The following is a 15335-nucleotide window of genomic DNA, read 5'->3' as shown; positions in this document are numbered from 1 at the left end:
TCGCCATCTGCAAGGAAGGTGAAAAGAAAGTAAGAAAATGAGAAAAATGGACAAAAATGCCAGAAAGTCAACTCTCGGGGAGAGAAAGAGTCAAAGCTCGAAAAAACGGCACCAAACTCAAGACAAATTTGGGGAAAACATACCTCAAATGGTGAAAATGGAGGAAAAAGCTTCGAAAACAAGTTTTGTTCGGTTCAAAGTGATGAAAATCAAAAGGTTTTCATGAATCAACTTCACGAGGGGCGTTGGAAAACGCGTGTGGGGCACAGATCTAAGGAGGAAAAGTGTCTAGGAAGCAAGGAGAATAAGTTTCGGCACTGTATGTGTGAGCAAAAGTGATTTGGAGTTGTGGTTTTAAAGATCCAAATGCAAAAGGACCAAACTGCCCTGACTTTTCTTCAACTGGCCGACCGGCCAGTTTTTGTGGCCGACCGGCCACCTAGGTGGCCGACAGATCTATCAAGTGGCCGACATGGTGTTGGGGTGGCCGGCAGGTGCCCAGTGTCTTCCCTGTGTGCTTTTAGGCTATTCTGAGTCCTTGGTTCCTGAGAGAGCGCAAGAAAAGTTCAATTTTCAACTCAAAATGTCTCCACAGGAGTTTCAATTCATGTCTTCGACACAAGACTCGTCGTCAGCCAGCATGGACAAGGTGTATCCTTTTGAAGCACGTTGTATGCCCTCCGAGAGGTAAATCGGAGGTTGCAGTTGATTTGGCCTTATTGAGAGGCGTATTTCTTTGTTTGGTATTCCGCATTGAGATTGCTCTGGATTGTGCATAATATATTGTTATCATTGTGCACAAAACATGTACGTTGCATTTCATTGCACTACACATGTTCGTATGCATGTCATGTTATATTGCATTGTGTATGCTCTTACATTGTACCTATCGCTTTGAACATGCATTCGGTATCGTATAAAACATGCTTCATGTTTCGTTACATAAGACATGCTCTATTTCTTGGATGATGTGCATGAACATGCCTTCCTTAGTGTTGTATCATGGTTATTGATGTTGCATTTGCATTGCATTGCACCTGTCAAGTTTCCTTCTTGTGCAATCACGATATTGTATGTATGGTTCACTCAGAGGAATCCTAGGTAACACCATGCCTCTCCCTCATCTCGTTGGTTAGAGACATTTGGGTACGCCCGATATCTACACTGACATTCCATTGGTTAGAAACCCCCGGGTATGCCCGGTGTTTACACTAACACCCTGTTAAAAGCATTGGGACATGCTCTGACATTTGTACCACCTTTCGGTGTTTGCACCGTTTCCTTTCCTCTCTCGTATGTGATACGCTGAGAGGTGTTTCCTTTCCCTCTCTCACGTGTGATACGCTGAGAGGTGCTTCTTTTCCCCCTTTTGCGTGTGATACACTAAGAGGTGTTTCCTTTTCCTCTCTCGCATGTGATACTCTGAGAGGTGTTTCCTTTCCCTCTCTTGTGTGTGATACGCTGAGAGGTGTTTCCTTTCCCTCTCTCGCATGTGATATGCCGAGAGATGCTTCATTTCCCTCTTTCACGTGTGATACTCTGAGAGGTGCTTCCTTTTCCTCTCTCGCGTGTGATATGCTGAAAGGTGTTTCCTTTCCCTCTCTCACGTGTGATACGCTGAGAGGTGTTTCCTTTCCCTCTCTCGCGTGTGATATGCCGAGAGGTGCTTCCTTTCTCTCTCTCGTGGGTGATACGCTGAGAGGTGCTTCATTTCCCTCTCTCGCGTGTGATACGCTGAGAGGTGTTTCTTTTCCTCTCTCGCATGTGATACGCTAATAGGTGTTTCGTTTAAGACTTCAGGTATTCCCAGCAATCACTTTTAGCCTTTCCTGCGTGAGGCGCAGTGAAGATTGCATATTTTTCTTACATCCTTTCTATATGAAATGTAGTTCGTTTTGTGAGTCTCACGCGTGGCGTGTTTGTTCACTTACTTTTTATCATGTGTGAGATTGCTGTAACTTGCCGGTTTGCTTAAAATGTTGTATTTATTTTGCATAAATGCTTCATTACAACCCTCTTTGCATAATCATAAGTTATGTTCTGCATTGTGCATGTCCTTTGCATTTTGCCCCTGCCTGCAGGCGCATCTATTTTCTTATCTTGCCTGTATGTCTAAGTCTTCGGCCTTGTCAAAAATGGGTCACCTCTGGGCTTTGACAATCACTCCCGTCATTTCATGACTTCCGAGTTCTGTCAAAGAGGGGCAGCTGTAGACACCCCATTTTGGACCGACCTTAAGACTCAGATGTCATCGTTTGTACGTGCGATGATTATGCATGTTTGTGCTCGTTTTGAGTGTCCGAAGTTCTCGGCTGAGTGCCTTGTCTTTGAGCCTCTTAACACTCTATGTTTTGGCCTTGTTTTTTGGGCTAAACCTTGATGCCTCTTGCCTGGAGAGGGGGGGGGGGAAAGGCCTTACCGACCACTTTTGGCACTTGCCGGCCACTTTTCTCCCTTGCCGGCCACTTGAAGTGGCCGGTCGGCTAGGGACGCTGGCTGGCCGACCACCTGAAGTAGCCGACGGCCAATTTTCTCATTTTTAAGATATTTTCAGATCTTTTGAGCCAGCTGCTGAGTACTGAGGCTCAATACAAGCTTTATGCTTGTATTCCTTTATAAGGGGAGGTCCCTCCCCCTTCCTAGAGGTTCAGATTTTTGAGAGCAAAAATTTCCTCCCTCTCTCTCTATATTTTTGTGCTTAAAAGAGCTTGAAAGTGGGAATTCTCTACACCTTTACAAAGGAACTCTTGATCAAGCACCTTCATCTTGTTGCTGAAGTTCTTGGAGGTCCTATTTGAAGGCAAAATCTTGGTTTTAGCTCAAAGAAGATGTTGTTTATTGCTGTGCTTCAGGGGTAAGGCTCTACTCTCTTTTAAGCTTTGTTTTAATCCATCACTTGGCCACCTTTGCATGCTATTTTTGGCCTAGTTCCCAACTGCAAAAACCTCTGTTTTTAAGGCTTAAAAATGGTGGTTTAAAGTATTTTTAGAGTTAGGGGTGATCGACCCTCCTTTATAGCTTGTATTCTAAGTGTTGTATCACCTTTTAAAGCTGTTAAAACAATCTTGTTTTGGCCTTTAAACCATTGAATTCCAGGGGAATTTCAGTGGTAGAAAGTTTGTTTTGAGGCCCAAAATGGGAAGGGGATGGCCTCCCCTCCTTGTCTCTCTATGCCATGCCTTGTTAGCACTACAAAATAGCATCTTTTTATGGCTTATGTTAGCTTAGTTCGAGCATGTTTTGGGCCATATTTCAGCATGTTATAACTCTATTTTTGGTTGGTTAGAGCACCTCTTGCTTGTTTCTTACACTTGTAGTGCAATCTTGCTCACTAGTTTAGTGTGCTTGGTGATTTAGCCTATTATTCTAGCATGTTCTGGCTTGGTTCCAGCATGTTTTTGGCTTTGATTTAGCATGCTTTAACTCTGTTTCAAGTGGTCTTGGTCACATGTGCTTCGCTTTGTATAGCTATAGTGTAAGCGGTCCTTACTAGCTTTGTATTTTAAGGCTCTTAGCATGCTTTGTTTGAGTTATTTGCATGATATCGCGTCATTTGGCATGTGATTTCAGAGCATATTCCTCTGTCAAGCTCTCACATATATTATTCTTCAAATGCTTTTGAGAATGGTGCTTTATGCCTTGCTTGTTAGCCAATTTGTATGCATGATTTTCTTGCCTTTTAAGCTTCAATTAGCCTTTGTTTTGGCATGCTTTAACTCTGTTTTGAGTTGGTTTCGCCCTTTGAGGCTTGTGTTGTAACGTTGTGGTACAACCCCTTTCATTAGCTTAATGAATTGAGCCTTTAAACATGCATTATGTGCACACCCCATTTTTTACCGCTCTTAAGACTTGGGCATCGCTGATTGCTTACATAATGATGCAGGCTGTGCTATGCAAATGTTCGATTTCTTCGGCAAGGAGAACTCCAAATCCAAACCTCACACCCCATTTCTTGATCAAAAGATTTTAGATCTTAAAACCCTCTCTTTCAAAACATTTTTGAAAGAAGTTCCTACGATGTTCCGACGCTCGCATTTTGTTAAATGTTGCGCTTTTTGGCAAACCGAGCCAGGACAAAGTGGAAATGAATGAAAGAGAGGTGAAATCTCTAAAAAATCTCTCAAAAACACCTTGCTTGGTGTTTGGAGTTGAAGAAAAGAAGATGAGAGGGAAAAAACCCAGTTGGGGAAGGAGTTGGGCATAAATCGTTAAGAAAGAGTCGAGCAGCCCTCGCTGAATCAGGCCTATTTGTTTACACACTTGGATTTCAGCTATGAGGCCACCACCGTTGGAAACAAGACTTCCGGGGCTTCTTTTTGCGCTCAAGAATCTCCTGAAGCCGAGTTCGGGTAGGAGAGATATGGTTGGTTGAATTTAGGCATCAATCCAGTTGGACCGAAACTGAGCAGTCTTCACTAAAAGAGGGATATCTCTTGGCACACTTCAAATTTTGATGCAAGGCTTCCACCATTGGAAATCTTACTTCCCGGGCTTCAATGTTCACAAAGAATGACCTGAAAAGGCATCCAAATGAAGGAGTTATGCTTGCTTAAAATTGGGGACCAGTATTGACTTTTGCTGCAGACCACTAAGGGAGTGTGTCGACCACAAATGGGGCATGCCGACCAAAAATGATCCTTGCAGACCAGAAAAAGTGGTCGGTCAACCAGTTGGGGTGGTCGGTCGACCAGAAAGCCCAAAATTTGCAAATATTTTGCTCCAATTGTTCCAGGCTGTCCTAGATATTTCTGAATTGAGATATTTTGACCAATGTTCATATATTGCTATATATTGAGCTATATCTCATCATGCTGAAAGGTTGGCAAGTTTGGAGAGCCTCTCTCTCTAAAGTCTCTCTCTCTAGAATTTTGAAGAGCAAAAATCCCAGCCCCTCCCTCTAGAAGCCTCTCTTCCTTCTTGTTTTGAGCCTTAAGCTTAGAATCCTCTACACTTTGCAAGGAGACCCTTGAGAAAACTTAACCACCATTGGGATGAGGTTCTTTGAGGATCATTTGGAGCTCCTAAGGCAGTTTTAGCTCAGAATTTGTGCTTGTTTTGCAGCTGTGCATCAAGGGTAAGAACTCTCTCACTTTTAGCTTATTTTGCATGCTTACTTGGCCATCTTTTCACACTACTTTGGGGCTATTTTAGGGGTGGTGTTGAACTACAAAAACCTCTGTTTTTTCTCTGTTTTGCAGTTCTAAAAGTGTTGGTTTGTGCCTTGTTTGGCTAGGGGGTTTTCCTCCATTTTGCTCCTTGGCTTGTAAAGCCTTTCGAGCCATCTTTCACCACCTTTCAAACCAAATTTTTTTGGCCTTTAAACCACTGAATTCCATAGGAATTCCAGTGTTGAAAAGGCAGTTTTGAGGCCCCAAACAGGAGGGGGTTGTCCCCCCTCCTCTTCTCTTGTTTACTTGTGTTGATGGCCCATCAAAAGAGCATGTATTTCTCCTTCTTTTAAGCTTAGTTCAAGCACTTTTTTGTGACTTTTAGGACCTTCCATAACTCTATTTTGGGCTGGTTTGGTCACCTCTTGCATGCTTTATACACTTGTAGTGTAAACTTGCATGCTAGCCTAGCTTACTTGATGGTTTAGCCTATTAATCTAGCATATGTATGCTCCACTCCAGCATGTTTTTGCTCATATTTTAGCATGCTTGAACTCTATTTTGAGCCGGTTTGATCATTCAAGCTTTGCTTTTATGCTTGTAGTGCAATTGTGCTAAATTGCCTAACATGTGCTATTGTTTTGGCCTCTAAGTCTAGCCATTCTTAGCTTATTTCAAGCATGTTTTAGAACTTCATTTAGGATGTTTTAGGACTTTTTTGGGCTGTCTTGGTCATATGGCTCGTGTTTTGTATAGCTATAGTGAAAATGCCTTCACTAGCGTATTGTCTAAGGCTTCTACCATGCTTTGCTCGAGTTGTTTGTGTCCCTTGGCATCATTTTGTATGTGATTTCAGAGCATGTTTCACTATCATACTCTCGTATGTATCGTTCTTTCATCACTTTTGAGAAGTTGAGCGTCATGCCTCGTTTATGAGCTAATACGTATGCATGTTTGCCTAAGCTTTTGGGCTAACATCTCAACATTTTTTTGGTGTTATTTTTCCATATTACAACTCTGATTTTTGTTGGTCAAGTCACCTCATGCTTGGTTTTGGTATGTGTAGTGTAATCCCACTCTTTGGCCTTGCATGCGTCATGCTTTATGCCTCCCATTCTAGCATGTGTTGGATATGTTCAAGCATGATTTTGGCATTGTTTTGACCTGTCTTGGGACTATTTTGAGTCACCTTGGCCCTTTGGGGCTTGCTTGATATGGCCATGGTACAAGTGCCTTTGCTAGCCTTAAGCTTTGAGCCTCTTAGCATGCTTTATTTGTGATATATGCATGATATGGCATCATTCGGAATGTGATTTCAGAGCTTTTTTCTTTGCTATACCCCCATGTTTATCACTCTTTCATTGCTCTTGAGGGTTATGCATTATGCCTTGTTTGTAAGCCAATGAATGAACATGCTTTGCTTGCCTTTTGAGCCTATAGTTTAGCATGCCTTTGGCCTTGATTTAGCATGCCTCAGCTCTATTTTGAGTAGTTTGGGTCATATGGGATTTGTTATGCATGGTTGTAGTGCAATAGCTTTTTGCAATAGCTTTGACTAGCCTAATTATTCAAGTTCCTTAGGATGCTATGCTTGTGTTGTTTGGATGATTTGGCATCATTTCTTACATGATTTCAGAGTATATTTCATTACGACACTCTCACATTTTCCACTCCTTCAATGTGTTTGAGAATTATGCCCTTATGCCTTGTTAATGAGCCATTACATGAGTACCATTATCTTGCCATTCATGCCATCATTTTAGTGCATTTTGGCCATTGTTTGGGCATGCATGAGGTCTATTTGGGGTTGGTTTGAGTCCATTGAGCATTGTATTGCATGCCTCTTGTATGATGCTCTTTACTTGCTTTGATGTTCTTGGCCGCCGAACATGCCATGCATGCATTATTCATATGTTAGAACCTTGTGCATGCATTGCTAGCATTGATAGATAAGCATGATTGTTTGCATGTGTGTTGCATTGCAATGTGTTTGGATTGGATGTTGATCGAAACACGAGAAACGAGGGACGTTTCATACTTGAAGTGATGAAACGAGCCTCAGTTCTCGGTTGCCGACCCTCTCGATCAAGCATGATAGAGGTGGAGGCCCTTATGTGTTATTTGTGCATTCATTAACATTGAATTGTGCAAACTTGGCTTCTCGGCCATCGTGCATTGCGATGCTCCCTTGAGCTTGAGAAATGATAGGGAGGGTGGTTGTGCACACATATCTTGCAATTACATTGCTATGCCCCTTGTTATTCTCTACTGCAGCAAAATTGGAGTTTAGCAAATTTTTCTGGTCTACAACCAGTTTTTCTGGTCTACAAGTGGTCTACAGCCACCTTTTCTGGTCAGCAGCCCACCAGGAGGTCCGCATGTTGGAGCAGAAGCAATCTGAAGGTTCGTGCACTTTTTAGAGAACAAATCAAATGTAAACAGAAGCAATTTCGAGCATAGTAATGGATTTCCGAGTGAGGCAATCGACAACATGCATCCTTCATTGTTCAAGGTAGAGCTGTGGCAGCCTAGTTCACATACCTCACAAGCTTAGTTAGTTACCATTATTAGTTAATTTGTTAATTAATTAAAGTGTTGTAATTATTAGTAATTAGTTGTAGCTAGTTATTCAATTTATGTTGTGTAATAATTAGTCTAATTACCATAATTAGATTAGTTGTTAGCTTAGCTTAGATTTAGCTTAGCTTATTATTCGGACCCTCCGTCAAAACGGCACAATTGTTGTAATAAATGTGCGTGTGTGTGTGAATGTCTTCCGACCCCACGTCTTTCTCCCTTTTATTTACCAGCTTTTGACGGTTAGTTTTAGGACATGTTTCAATTAGCATACTTATGTTTTGCATGCGTGCATCATTCATTCATATTGCATGCACCGGGCTCGGCACATCATTCAAGCCGCATTGTATTTCAATACACTTACTCGAATACGTGTTTCACAGCATGTTATCGAGTTGCATTCGTATGCCATCTTAGATAGCTGAGCCTACTTAGTTGTATTTTGCACGTGTTGCATTAGGCACAAACATAGCTAGGATCATGCATTGATTTCTAACATAGCTTCTGTTTCGGCTCGGAGTACACTGTGAGTGTTTATGCTTTAGCATCCTTGCATGTGTGTAAGTGATTGCCATGACAGCATGCTTGCCATGAGGCTAACTGCTTAAGTGTTTAACTACATGAATGCCTGTGGATGAAGGCTTCATTGCTTGAATTTGAACAATTCATCAAATGTGAGTTTTAAGCCCACTTGAGGGTGGCAAATCCACATTTTAGCCTACTTGAGGGTAGCAACTTCAAACCATTTTCGAAAAACAAACATCAGATGTTTTATTCCAAATTTAGTGATTGAGTCTATACTTGTATGCTGTGCGCATCACATAGTAAGCTAGCTAATAAAATGGAATAAGAACACATGTGTTTCTAAAAATAACATATCATGTTAGTAGAGGCCGATCCTTTGATCGGGCGAGCAGGGGTGCTCATTTCAAGACCTTCCCCTCTCGTACCCAAGTTCCCGAGCCGAGGCAACTTTGGTGATAACGGACACGTGGCCTTAGGCAAGAGTCAGGGTTTCCTAAATTTTCCAAAATAAAATATTTAGGTGACGACTCTGAAATCTGGCAAAGTAGTCCATGTTTGGCGCTTTTGATTAAAATCGATTTTCCAAAACGATTTGTTGGATTTGGACTCTTTGGTGATTTATCAGTCTTACATTGCACTTTGTGAGATTAGATTCAGAAGCATGACAAGAGTCCGAACTGTAGTAGCTAGAACTACAATTCGCGCCCTCGCGCGCGGAGTGGAGTTCGGTCAGTCTCCACATTACATGAGTTGCTTGCATGATTTTGAGTCACTTAGCATATTATTTCAGTGCTGAAATATATGTCATTGCACTCTATTGTTTCAATCTTTCATTCGCTTTGAAAGTAGTCTTGAGCCCCTTGATGAATTGAATGTGGAATTGAGGTTCGCATGCCTAATGGTTTTAATCCTCCCCTGAGGATTTCTACTTACCAACAGCATGAAACCTCTTTCATGCTCAAGGCACTTGTGGCTTAGACTATCTTTGCCATTAGTGGACTTTTCACATTGGATTTAACCGATTAATGGACTAATCAGTAATTTAAAAGGTGAAAACAAAATGAGAAAAGTAAAACATGTGCAAGATAAGCATTTGTGTTGCATTGCATGTGTTTGGATCGGACGTTAATCCAAACACAAGAAATGTGGGACGTTTCATAGTCACAGTGATGAAACGACTTGCATTTCTTGGTCGCTATCACCCTTGATCGTGCATGATAGGGTGGAGGCTCTTTGTGTATTATTTGTGCATTCACTACGCTTGTACAAGCTCAGTTCTTGGGCCATCATGCGTTGAGATGCTTGGTTGGGGGCTTGAAAGCCGAGTGCCACACTCCTTTGAGCTTGAGAAATGATGAGGAGTGTGGCAGTACACACATTTCCTTGCAAATACATTGCTGTGCCTCTGTTGTTCTCTGTTGCAGCAAAACCAGAAGCCTGGAAAAGCTGGTGGCTGACCGGCCATTTGAGGTAGCCGACCGACCACTTTTACTAGCCAGCCGGCCAGTTAAGGTGGTCGGCAGCCACTTTTTGTGGCCGACTGGCCACTAGTCCAATTTTGTGCAGAAATGATCCTGTTTTGGAGCAGAAACATTGTAGAGGTTGGTTCAATGTTCAGAAACCAAGGCACGTGCAAACAGAGGCAATTGACGGCAAGGCAATGGCTTTCTGAGCGGACGCCAACTGAGCATGCATGTCTCTCTCGTCCGCGAGGCCACTTTATCACTTTAATTAGTTACCATAGCTAATTATTCGAGTGTTGCAATATTTTAGCTAGTTTGTGTAATTAGTTATTTCATTTGGTTTGTAATAATTAATTAGCTAGCATAATTAATTAGTTGGTTTGTAATAAGTAGCTTAGCTTAAGTGTAGCTTGGCTTATTTATTTAGACCCTCCTTCGAGAGGGCGCAATGTTGTAATAAGTGTGTGTGCGTGTGTGCATGTCTTCCAACCCCACTTCTTTCTCCCTTTTATTTATCCGCTTTTGGTGGTTAGATTAGGACATATTTCGATTAGCATACCTTATGCTCACATGTGTGCATCATTCATTTGTATTGCATGCACCGAGGCTCGGCGCATCATTCAAACTACATCGTATTTCAATACCTAATTTGAATACATGTTTAATAGCATGTTATCAAGTCGCCTCGTATGCCATGATTAGATAGCCGAGCCTATTTAGTTGCATTATTGCATGTGTTGCATTAGGCATTGTTGACATAGTTAGGATCATTCATATTTCTAACTACCTTTTGTTTTGGCTTGGAGTACACTCTAAGTGTTTACGCTTTAGCATACTTGCATGAGTGTGAGTGTTGCCATTATAGCATGCTTGCCATAAGGCTATGTGCTTATTTGATGAACTACGTGAATGCCTATGGGTGAAGGCTTGATTACTTGAATTGGAACAAGTCGATGATTGTGAGTTTTAAGCCCACTTTGCGAAGTAGCAAATCATGTTATTTTAAGCCCACTTGAGAGTGGCAAATCCGCGCTTTAGCCTACTTGCGAGTAGCACTTTCAAATCATTTTCAAAAACAAACATGAGTTGTTTTGTTCCAATTCTCATGATTTAGTCTATACTTGTATGTTGTGCGCATCACATAGTAAAGTTAGCTAATAACTGGAATAAGAACACAAGTGTTTATAAAACAATATATCATGTTTAATAGAGGTCGATCTTTGTTCGGGCGAGCGGGGGTGCTCATGTCATGACCTTCCCCTCTCGTACCCAAGTTCCCAAGCCGAGGCAACTTTGGTGATGACGAACACGTGGCCTTAGGCACGAGTCAAGATTTCTTAAATTTCCCAAAAACAAAATATTTAGGTTGCGACTCTGTAATCTGGCAAAGCAGTCCATGTTTGGCACTTTTTCATTCAAAATTAATTTTCCAAAACAATTTGCCAGATTTGAACTATTTGGTGTTTATCAGTCTCACATCACACTTTGTGAGATTAGATTCAAAACCGGGACAGGAGTCCAAACTGTAGTAAGACCAATTTGTGCCCTCTTCGAAAGAGGGGCGTGTGGAGAAAGTTGGGTGCTACAGTTTCTGGCGACTTTGTTGGAGACTTAGAGAACTTGACTCGAACTCATGATATGTTGATTTATCTACATTTATGTGTTTCTTTGCATTGAATTTGCATTGGTGCGCCTAAGTTACAGTGTTTGCCATCTGCTATTCCTGAACAGTTTGTCGGGGGCTTACTTGGAAAAGCATGCCATAAGGCTGACCGGTTGCGGGCTCTGCCATGATGGGAACACAAACCTTGGATCTGGATCACCATCGTACCGTTTGATCCCCCTTTCACTTCTCGATGTTAGGGGCAAGAGGTATATTAGATGGTCTTGCTCAGGAACCTTTTTTGACCATTCGACCTAGTTGCATATCGAAAGCCATAGAGACAATTCCAAACTAGGACAGGTTGCTTACCAGAATGTAGGTTGTTTGAAACCGCATGCATGCGTTGTGAAGCCCTAGCTCCTTACAAAATAGGACAGGGAAACCCTACCCCACCATAGGAGTGTTTTTACTCTCACTTGCTTAATATGTGTTGTTAGGGTGTATCTTTACAGGAATATATGTATCAGTTGCAAGTCTGGGTATCAGTCTGAGGACATCAGTGTTTGAGGGTATCAGTTTTAAGGTTGAATATTTGGGAGCAGAAATCAGTGTTTGAGCACAGATTGTTCAACTTGTAGTTATCAACTGTGTGTTATCTTTATCTAAGCCGAAATGCTGTCCGTTTTCTGATTGTTGTTTTCATTTTTTTGCTTTATTTGTCTTTTTGCAAGGTAGTGTTTCATCATTGCTTCCGACGAGGCAGATACCCCCCAAGCACTCTGGACCAGAGGTAGAAGGCTTTCCAGATCTGAGGATCTTATTGACGGACAACCAGTGTTTACTTCATTACCCCCGTTACAAGACGGAGGGCAGTTTGGCATAGATCACCAGTATAGCAGTTGCCAGTTCAACGGTCGCTATCTGATTCACCTGTACGCAGTAGGGATCAGTCTTCTGTTTCTACCTTAGAAAGGGAATATACACTTGTTCTGACAGATCAGCACTTTACAGTCATTATGGAGGTGTAGACCGCTCGAAACTCGCTCCACGCGCCCCCCTTTCATAGAGAGCGCGAATTTTGTTCTAGCTACTACAGTTCGGACTCCTGCCACGGTTCTGAATCTAATCTCACAAAGTGCAATGTAAGACTGATAAATCACCAAAGAGTCCACATTCGGCAAATCGTTTTGGACTGCTTTGTCAGATTTCAGAGTCGCCACCTAAATATTTTGTTTTAGAAAACTGAGGAAACCTTGACTCGCACCTAAGGCCACGTGTCCGTCATCACCAAAGTTGCCTCAGCTTGAGAACTTGGGTACGAGGGGGTAAGGTCATGAAATGAGCACCCTCGCTCGCCCGATCAAAGATCGGCCTCTACTAAGCATGATATGTTATTTTTTAAAACACATGTGTTCTTATTCTGGTCATTAGCTAACATTACGACGTGATGTGCACAGCACACAAGTATAGACTCGATCGCAAGAATTGGAACAAAACATCTCATGTTTGTTTTTCGAAAATGGTTTGAAAGATGCTACTCTCAAGTAGGCTAAGACACGGATTTGCCACCCTCAAGTGGGCTTAAAATGCACATTTTGATGAATTGTTCCAATTCAAGCAACGAAACTTTCATCCACAGGCATTCATGCAGTTAAACATTTAAGCAGTTAGCCTCATGGCAAGCATGCTATCATGACAGTCACTTACACACATGTAAGGATGCTAAAGAATAAACACTCACAGTGTACTCCGAGCCATAACAAAAGCTATGTTAGAAATCAATGCATGATCCTAGCTATGTTTGAAATGCCTAATGCAACACATGCAAAATGCAACTCATGCAAAATGCAACTAAGTAGGCTCGGCTATCTAAGATGGCATATGAATGCAACAATTGATACATGTATTCAAATAGGTATTGAAATACAATGCAGTTTGAATGATGCGCCGAGCCCATGCAAGACAAAATGAATGATGCACGCATGCAAGCATAAGATATGCTAATAGAAATATACCCTAATCTAACCACCGAAAGCTAGTAAGTAAAAGGGAGAAAGATGTGGGGTTGGAAGACATGTGTCACACACACACACACTTATTACAAAATTTGCCCTCTCGACGGAGGGTCCGAATGAAAGCAGTGGGAGCCGAATATTAAAGGAGGCATACTTTAACAAACAGGTATTGCCCGGCTCGGTCCAGAACCATCAGGATGCCGAATATAAAGGGAAAATGGGCCGAATAGGTACTGAGCTATGGAGCTGAGTAAATATGAACATAATGAGCGAAAAGTGGACCTGGCCCCGAGGACCAGGGAACGAGTATAAATAAAGGAATAACAGACTGAGAAAGGTATGTGATAATTGTGGGGTTTAACTTAGAATACAAGTAATCTAGAACGAGAGACTGACTTGTCAGTCGGAGTAATTCCGTCACCCCCGACCGGAGTGTTTACTTCGTTTCAGGTACCTATCGGTGGATCACGAGCGTCCCCCAGGATCAGAAGAGTATTTTCTAAAACCATATCCCCACAATTGGCGCCGTTTGTGGGAATACTCAAGCACATCCATGGCGGACGCAACAGAGGACCCTCCAATAGTCGTTGATGACACCACACAGATAGACGACTTCACTCCAACAAACATGCACGGACTGGAGCCTAACCCAGTAAGATGCGCTTTGAACTTCGGTTCACCTTCGACTCCAGAACATGAGGCAATGCAGGCGATCGTGGAGCAGGCAAAGCAAAATGAGCAGCGGTTGGAGAACATGATCGCTGAGAACGAGCATCTCCGTCAGGATTTGGTACTAGAGGTGGCAAAGTCCAAACAAGCCATGCACCAAGACCCGGAGCGACCTCTGAAAGTAGGTGGTCGATGACCTCGACCCCGGCAACAAGACACTGATAGCGACTCTGACTCACTATCTCCGGAGCCCAAAAAGAAAGGATGACCTACAACTTTTAGCTCCTCTGAAGAGAGCCTACGCATAAGGCATAAGCGCAAAAGAAACGGCTTAGATGACGAGGACCAGCATGATCCTTTTGTGCGACGGATCGCAAGGGAAATCTTGCTCAAAAAGTTTAAAGCTCCGTCTTTTACTCTCTATGATGGCAAGTCTGACCCCACCGATCATATCCGCCACTACAAGCAAGCCATGACATTGCATGCAAATGACAAAGCCCTCATGTGCCAAATATTCCCCAGCAGTTTGGGACCACTAGCTGTCAGGTGGTATGACAAACTGGAGCCGGCTTCGATCAAAACCTTTTACCAATTACAGAAGTCTTTCAGGGCCAAATTCATTACAAATGAGGTCCAGCCGAAACAAGCCGACTCTCTCTGGGCAATGCAAATCCTGTTAGGAGAGACGCTAAGAGCTTATTCGGCACGATATTGGGAATGCTTTAATCTTGTAGATGATGCTTGCAATGACTCCATGGCCATCACCGCCTTCAAAATGGGACTACACTCAGATAGTGCCCTCCGCAGCTCCTTGACCAGAAGGCCCCCCAAAACAGTCTGGGGGTTGATGAAGAAAGAAGAAGAATACTGCAAAATAGAAGATGACGCTTTGCGGGTTAAAGCCGGACACAGTACCACTAAAACGGCCCCCCTTGAGATTGCCCAACCAATAAGTTCTGTACCTCTTGAGAGACATGAACCACGCCAGCGGACTAAACATGATAAGAAACGAGATTCTCGCCGACCAAGCGATCAATGCCCACACCGAACAAATGAGCAACTACAAGTTGACAACAGGCCCATAAGGCGCGTCGACAAGAAATATACGGAGTTGTCAGATTCAATCAGCTCGGTTATGTCCCAAATCCAACATCTTCTGTTTTTTAAATGGCCATCCAAAATGGTAAGACCTCCCAACACGAGAAGACAGGACAAACGGTGTGAATATCACAAAGATCACGGTCATGATACGGACAGCTGCTATGCTCTGAAAGACCACTATGAGGGATTGGTGCAAGATGGTCGACTTCAGCAACACCTACGAAAGAACGCAATCAAAACTGTTGCCCTTAGGTAGGATTCGCCTCCGCTCGAC

The sequence above is a fragment of the Camellia sinensis genome, chromosome 14 (genome assembly GCF_055761805.1).
Source record: "Camellia sinensis isolate YWXY chromosome 14, ASM5576180v1, whole genome shotgun sequence".
Classification (NCBI taxonomy): Eukaryota; Viridiplantae; Streptophyta; class Magnoliopsida; order Ericales; family Theaceae; genus Camellia; species Camellia sinensis.
Note: the sequence above shows the minus strand (reverse complement) of the source record.